The 7,166-nt window shown below is 26.5% G+C and overlaps 1 long non-coding RNA gene across 1 annotated transcript; it reads left to right on the top strand.

Moving 5' to 3' along the window:
• Positions 1–6,001: 6,001 nt before the first annotated feature.
• On the top strand, positions 6,002–6,511 carry LOC137811396 (uncharacterized). The gene is made up of 2 exons (XR_011081078.2): positions 6,002–6,116; positions 6,250–6,511. It is a non-coding gene; the product is annotated as an uncharacterized LOC137811396 (long non-coding RNA).
• Positions 6,512–7,166: the final 655 nt, after the last annotated feature.

The following is a 7,166-nucleotide window of genomic DNA, read 5'->3' as shown; positions in this document are numbered from 1 at the left end:
TTTTGATTTCCTTTACAAGTTGTTTTATAATTACAATTTAGCATCTTGAAACAACTAAGGTAAAATACCAAATGAAGGTTTTATCAATTAAAATATTATGAACATGAGACAAACATGTAGGATTCATTATGATTATTTTAAGTTAAGTTACAATAAAATAATTAACAGGAAAGAAAAATGAACCATGTATGGTGGTTGTATTTTGTGTAGCAAGAGAATTGATACAAGCCACTTTCTAAGAAAAATATAAACCACTTAATAATAAAAAAAATACAAGGGCATAAGCAAATTACAATGTGAAATTATAAAACAAAATATATGATTCATGACAACATACTTTAACATGAAATTCATAATGGTTTTGAGAATTCTTAGCAATTTGTATTTAAAGTATTAGTTTTGTTAAATAATAAATTAATAAAGCTAACTAGAGAATAAGAATAGTTTATGACTTGTTTGGTAGGTGTACACACCTTTCCAAACAATATGGAATATAAAGAGTTTATGACTTGTTTAGTTGTTTCACATAATTTTTCAACCAATTTTTTTGAAAGCTATTCTCTATCCATACTAAATGTCTTATATTTTTAATTGAAAGAAAGAAAACATATTTTCTATAATTTATTTAAAATAGGGTTAAATATGTTTTCATCCCTATACATTCATGCAAAATTGATTTTCATCCCTAGTCCAAACTTTAAACCTCTGAGTACTTAATTATAGTAAATAAACTAAGTGGTCATTGTCGGTATTTTTACATGAGAAATAGATTTCAAGTCTGGACTAGATTATTAACATATCGTTGACGTGGATCTTATAATATTACGATACAAGGACAAAAACTGTCTTTTTACCTACATCACTATAGAAAAAAGAAATTTTAATATTTATTATTTCTTTTATATTCTAATATAGATAAGTATGATATATCCATAGCAGTTCAAAAACATACAAATATTAAGGATGTTAGGAATCTTAACCAAAACAAATATAGAAGATAATAATATAACTTATTATGTTGGTTATTGTGAAAAATTGATGTAACATGTCCATTGATGCAAAAAAGTAAAAACAAAATGCCATAACAGATGCAAATGAAACACATCTTAAATTTCTATCACGAAAGCTTTTATAAAAAAAAACAGATATTAAATTGGTTGTCACATAAACTATGTAATATATTCATTTTTAAATTAGTTTTTATCTTGCCTAGTTTAAAAGTCCTTCTCTTACATCTATTATTACCCAATCATTGTAATATTTTGTGTTTTGATAATTGCAACATGTTTTGTGTCTTTCCCAATGTGTTACTACAAATAATTATATATATTTCTAACAAGAAAAATTTAATTATTAATCTAGAAAGATGAAGACTCAAATTTGTTAAGTACATCAAATCACAAAACTTTAAATTATAATCTAAATAATGATAATCACTAATTGAAACTAAACCAACTACATCAAATCATATATAATGTCTAAATACCACATATAATTCTAACTATAACAAATAATAATTTATAATACATAAAAATATCACAGTCATTTATGATAATATTCTTCAACTATGTGTAGAAATATTTTGTAATTGTGTTCGTTTAAATAAAATTATGCTCATCATTAGTCAAATCATGCAAACTTTTTGTATTGGTCATTGAAATATTGTTATTTTATTTTATGATTTATCAAAAAGATTTAGTAATAAGGTCTATTACATGAAGATAAATGTGATACCCAAAAATCTGGGTATTATAATTTCATTGGGTAGGATTTTCTATCGACAAAAGTTTTATTACAATATAATGTGTTTTTATTCTAGGGGATATTATTTTCTAAAAATGAGAAAACAAAAATATAGTCCGTGAATGTATGTTAGTGTATTAGAAACACATTTTTTTAAAAGGGTTCTTCAATCCAAAAGTCCTCGTGCCTGGATGGCTAGTGTAGTGTTTAGATAAAAATCATTATGTTATATAACCGGGAGGTCGAGAGACCGTAACTACAAGAAACTCTCGATCTACCAAACACAATGTGATTAATAAGGATCAAAACACTTTAATTATAAATATAGGAAAATCTAAAATAATGACCAGCCTTAATATTGCACCAAAGTTCAAAGGTTAAGCCTAAAATATTAAGAATAAACTCAATAAATATAAAGTACAAAAAGTAAAAGCCCAATAAAAAAAACAGTATAAATAGCTTACCTGAATAACAGATAGATAAGTTGAGTGATTTTTAGAGAGATTATCTCTTAATCAAATCGATTATGACTTTACCATCAGAGTACCATGCAGGTGTTGGGTCTATTAGTGTCTAAGTTCAAGAGGGGAGGGGTGAATTAAAGTTATAAAATTTTCACAAACACAAACTGGTTTACAGTATACCAGAGGAAAAAGAACAAATTGATTTTCAAAGAAACAGATTGATTCTTCAAAACACTTTAACACAATCAGAACTTATTCAAATTAGAATTGAGATCAAACACTGAAAGATAAAAAAATCAGATTGGTTAACCTTTACCAGCTTGAAGAACACAAATTATACCAAAAGATCAATCAAGTTCATTTAACACAAAGCTTCAAAGAGAATGAATCTTTATCAAAGATTTAATGGAGAAAATTGTTCGTCCTTAAGCCAATTTAAAAACACATCCTCAAAATACTTTGTTTATGTTTAAAGAATTTTTCCAGATCAAGAAGAACAGTTTTTATTAAGCCCAAAAATACCAGGTTTAGTTTCAAATGAACAGATTTCGTTCTTGACAGATTAAACAGAAATCAGAAACGAGTGCAGGGATGAGAAAAGCAATGCAATCACACTTTATACTGGTTCACTCATAATGAGCTACATCCAGTTTCACCTTACTCCAAGGTGGAATTCACTAAAACCAGTTGCAATTGATTACAACACACATCAGTTCTTGAACCCTACAAGAACCATACAACCAAAGCTGAAAAACTCTATTTCAGCACACCTTGCACTCCAAGAAACCCTATCAAGAGTGACTAACACTTACACCTTTTACAATAAAGAATAAAGGAAAGATAACACTTGAAAGAAGATGCAAGAACAAAAACCAGTTGTCCCAATTGCAGCAAAAACAATATCAACACCTTCACCAAGATCATAGTTTTCCTAAAACAAGCACACTTGAATATCTCGTTTGAAAAACCTTTCAAAAACGCATTCTAATCCTTCTTCTCACACAGAAAATGTTTAATCTCTGTTAAAAATGTGATTGCTCAACAACCTTTCATGTGAGAAAATATTTTCATTATATAGAAATCAGTTTCTAACTACTTTTCAAAAAATAGTTAAAAAACTGTTATAAAAACATCAGATTGAATTTTAAGAAAACTGTCAGCTCGGCATAATTGAAATAACTGACAGAGCTTTACCTTTGGTGCCCTAATAGAATTTCGAAAAACTTTTCAGCGAAACAAAAATAAACTTATTGTTTTTCAAGCAAACGGATTTATTTTTGTGCAGTATCCTGATTTTTTAGAAAACCCTAAAAAGCTCTTTGAAAAAAAAAATATTTAACCACTTCATGTGCTTGATCTTACCACCTTGATTAGGCATATAGGATAGGTCATGTAATAAAATGCAACCTTAAACTCACACTAGCCTAAAAACAAGTTTATTTAAGACACATTACAATCTTCAAAGCAAACTAACCATTTTCTACATCAAACACACACTAAGACTAGGTAGGAAGAAGCTTCATCCATCTTCATCGGCAAATGAAGAAGGGATGACGAGAAGTATTAAAGTTGTAGTTGTTATTATCTTGTTGAAAGTCCTCTAAGAGCAGTTTCAAGTATTACTCTCTTGTATTAATTAGTCAATAATTATGTAAAGATCAGATTGAAGTAATAAACTTTAGATTTTCTTAATTTACCATAATTTATTTTTCATTTTGTCTATCGTGAATGCTTTTGTATTTTGTTTTTTTATTTTATTTTGTTAATAATAAAACTTTGGTTGAAATATAACTAAATGAAGACATATGATACTAATGAGTTTGATTTATTAACTATTATTTAATAATAAAATAAATTTATATAATAGATGGTAATTGATATATTTTAAAAAATAAAATTTAATAAATTTAAATTATCTTATTCAAATAAAATATTTTTAAAATAAAATAAAAACAATTCAAATTTAACATATTAAAATTTTATAAAACTTGTGAAATTTTGTATCTAACCCTCTTAATTATTGAAATTTTAGAAAATCCACCAATTTGTTGAATAAGCAATAACAAGTAGGGGTGACAATACATGTAAGTTTGTCTCGTGTGTAGTCTGCAAAATGTGGGTCGGTTGATTCATCCGGTGCATGGAGTGCGGACTCATTTCACTAACTTGTCCCACATAAGAGGTAGGGTCAACCTGCATAAGAAAAATATTTTTTTCATACATTAAAATTTCATTAATTATAAAAAAACTTATTTCTACTTATAATTTTATTACTGTTTCAACTCATTCAATTAAGATAAAAATTCAGTTGCAACTCAGTGAGGACTGCAGGTTCCTCAAGGAACAAGCTTTTAGTTGGTCTCCGATGAGAAGGGGAGGTCCACCTACAAATGACTCTCCGATACTTAAGTCGTAGGAGCACAAAGATAATGATAAATTCTTTACAAATAGCTAAGAGTAATAAGAGTATACAATAAAGTTTGGTGTGTGTCTCCTTACTGAGAGAGACATCACCTATTTATAGGTGTTTTTGGACTCAGTCTAGTAAGAAAAATATTGAGTGGTTATCATGAGATATAAATGAATTTTATAACAGTAACCTATAACTGCTAGTAACTTAGAATCGATTTATAGTCTGATTTATGTGTCTTGAATATAATATAATATTAAATCGAAAGTTATTGTCTGATTTTTTATTTACCTTTAAATATTATATTAAATGAGGGGTTATTGGTTTGAATTTATATAGTCGTAATTGAGATATGTATAACTTTCTATTTTCACAATTTTTAATTTTTTTGATTAAAATATGTAGTGGAATTATTTTCTGATTTTTTATTTTATTTTTGAAATTCTATTAATAAAAGGAAACTATCAATAAAATACGTAGAAAATGATAGTAACAGTCATATTTAATAAATATTAATTGTATCTTAATTATCTTTATTAAAATGTGCAGCCAAAGATAGTAACAGTCACATCTTAAGCCACCCTTTTCCATGCATAACAAAACTTAATTATAAAATTAAATAATAAAATAATTATATTGTGAAAGAAGATAAACTCTTTTTAATTTTAGTAATTAACTAAATATAAATTTAAATACTATTTATTGTTAATGAAAACTATTTTATATATTAATATTTTTTTATTATTATTTAATGATTTCTAAATTAGTATCTAATTAGCAACTAAGATTTTTATTACTAAATTTAGAATCTAAATAATTGGTAGTTAAAACCGTGGTAGCTAATTAGATACCAATTTAGAAACTATTTCACAATAATATAAACTAATTTAGAAACCAATTTTTTTTTAGTTTCTAAAATGGTATGTAATTTAGTTATTATTACAACTAACTATTTTGGTCTCTAAAAATTGGTTTATATTTGATGATTTTCTTGTAGTGAGTGTTTAATTTAGTTAATATATGACTAATTATTATTTTTTTAAAATTAATTTTTATTTAAGAATTTTTAGTAATGTTTTTGTGGTGTATTTTTTTATATTAGTTTGTTCATGAGATAGTACATTATTAATGAATTATACCGTGTTAACAAGTCTCAATATTTACAATTATGTTTAATATGTATTACTATTTTCTCAATGAGTATTAATGATTTGTATTAATGAATTTGTATTAATGAATAATAAGAAAAGATAATAATTAATAATTAAGATTAATAGAGTGCACTGGTTATTTTTAAAATATCAACTAAATTGATTGTTTTTATGAATATGTGTAAAAATGTTAGTATATATATCCCAATAAAACATCACTCCAACCCATCAAAAAGATACTTTGGAGTATTGAACAGAGTCACCAACTTAACATTACTCAAAGATCATTTAACATGAAGCTCATCACTTCAGTTTTGATCCTACTACTTGTTCTTGCCATTGATATTGGTATGTTTTGTTTTGCTCATTTGATCTACTCATTAATTTGTGCTTATTAATACTTTAAATTCACTTTTGTTATGAATAAATTTATGAAGCTGAGATTAGTGGTTTAGTATTGAATATTGTGTTTGTGATGTAGAAAATGAAGGAGCAATGAAAGTAGTAGAAGCTGGAAGGTGTGAAGAGAAGTTGAATGAGGATTGTCAAGAAAGCAAGTGTAACAGTGATTGTGTCAGAAAGTATGGAAACTTAGCTAGTGGAAGGTGTAATGCCATAGAAGATTGCATTTGTCGTTTTCCTTGTTAAACTTTTCATCTTCAGAGATTTTTTTATATAAATAAGACTTTATGTAATCTACATTGATAGATTCAAAGAAAATAAAATTACTCTTTTAATGTTTCTTTTTGGTTTCCTTTACAAGTTGCTTTATGATTACAATTTTGCATTTTGAAACAACTAAGGTAAAATACCGAATGAAGATTTTATTAATTAAAATATTATGAACATGAGACAAACATGTAGGATTCATTATGCCTATTTCAAGTTAGGTTACAATATAAGACAAATTAACTTGAAAAAAAAAGTCTTTAAACACAAATACTTTATAAAACATAAGTGAGTAAACTAGTTATAAATAATAATTCTCTTCACATCACCGAAATGTGTGTCATAAACTTCATCAACAATCAAAGGATTTTTTCGAGAATGACATAGCTCTGAAATTGTGCTTATGTTACTCCAATGACCATGATAAGTAGGTGAAGTGATGAACAAATAAAATAACTCTAAAATAAAATAATAAATTAACTCTTCTCTACAATTGTTTTGAAAACCGTTTTTCCATTTTTGCTTTCTTCCTACCAAACATAGATTGGGGGAGTGCAACTCAGTGAGGACTGCGTGTTCCTCAATGAACAAGCTTTTAGTTGGTCTCTGATGAGAAGGACATGTCCACCTCCAAAAGACTCTCTGATGCTTAAGTCAGTAGAAGAACAAAAATAATGATAAATTATTTACAAATAGTTAAAATAAGAGTATATAGCAGAGTTTAGTGTG

This window comes from Phaseolus vulgaris, chromosome 11 (assembly GCF_051622355.1).
Source record: "Phaseolus vulgaris cultivar YP4 chromosome 11, ASM5162235v1, whole genome shotgun sequence".
Classification (NCBI taxonomy): Eukaryota; Viridiplantae; Streptophyta; class Magnoliopsida; order Fabales; family Fabaceae; genus Phaseolus; species Phaseolus vulgaris.
This window is presented reverse-complemented; position numbering and strand designations above follow the sequence as displayed.